Genomic DNA, 1211 nt, shown 5'->3' with positions numbered 1-1211 from the left:
TAAATATATTAATATAATAAAATAAATAATGAAATATAAAACAAAATAACAAAGTCGTCTAATAAAAGTAAAATAAAAGAATAAAATAAAATATAAAGTAAAAAAATTATAAAACAATAGAAAGTAAAATAAAATAAAATAAAGCAAAATAAAAGAATAAAATGATAAATTAATATAAGGTAAAATGAAATAAAATAAAATAAAGTAAAATAATATAAATAAGGTAAAATAAAACAATAAAATAAAGTAAAATAATAAGATAAAATGATAAAAAATAAAGTAAAAAATAAATAAAACAAAACAATAAAATAAAATAACTAAAATAAAACAAAGGTATGTCACATACACACACTCACACACACACACACACACATTTAAAAAAAAACAAAACCCTAGAAAAATACCAACACATCCCAACTCGCCTTGGCCAGCCGGGCCCGTTTGATGAGGTCGTTGAGCTTCCGGAGGGCCGCGTTCCGGGGCAGGCTCTGGATGTCCCGGAAGAGGTCCTGCTCCTCGGCTTCGAAGAGCTTCCGGTTATCCGGGATCAGCAGCGGGTGGGACCAGAAGGAGCCGATGTAGACCCGGATGACCTCGGGGGTGTTGACGATCTTGCCCAGTGACCACATCAGGGCCCCGTAGACCCGCATCAGCTGCTGGGTCTCGATCTGGTCGGCCTTGTTGAGGACTACCCTCATCTTGTCCTCGTGGTTCTTCAGGGCTTTGATGACCTCGGAAAACTCGTCGGAGATGTCCAGCTTGTGGGCGTCGAAGAGCAGGATGATCCGGTCCACCCGCTCGGCGAACCACTCCAGGACGGCCGCAAAATCGTAGCCTGTTCGGGGGGGGGGGGGGGGGGGGGGGGGGGGGGGGGGGGGGGGGGGGGGGGGAGAAGAAGGAGAGTTTTCAAACTCGGGGCCGAGTTCTAGTCCTGCCTTAGGCACGAAAGCGGGCTGGGTGACTTTGAACCAATCACTAGGAGATGGTGAGTTCTAGTCCCGCCCTAGGCAGGAAAGTTGGCTGGGTGACTTTGAGCCAATCACCAGGAGACGGGGAGTTCTAGTCCCGCCTTAGGCAGGAAAGTTGGCTGGGTGACTTTGAGCCAATCACCAGGAGACTGGGAGTTCTAGTCCCGCCTTAGGCCTGAAAGCTGGCTGGGTGACTTTGGACCAATCACCAGGAGACGGGGAGTTCTAGTCCCGCCTTAGGCA

The 1211-nt window shown here is 45.7% G+C and overlaps 1 pseudogene; it reads right to left on the bottom strand.

Annotated features, from left to right (window-relative positions):
* Nucleotides 1-392: 392 nt before the first annotated feature.
* On the bottom strand, nt 393-835 carry LOC107299628 (annotated as a pseudogene).
* Nucleotides 836-1211: the final 376 nt, after the last annotated feature.

Source organism: Protobothrops mucrosquamatus, unplaced genomic scaffold, assembly GCF_001527695.2.
Source record: "Protobothrops mucrosquamatus isolate PMUCROS unplaced genomic scaffold, P.Mucros_1.0 scaffold5201, whole genome shotgun sequence".
Taxonomy (NCBI): Eukaryota; Metazoa; Chordata; class Lepidosauria; order Squamata; family Viperidae; genus Protobothrops; species Protobothrops mucrosquamatus.
Note: the sequence above shows the minus strand (reverse complement) of the source record. Positions and strands in the feature narration are given on the sequence as shown.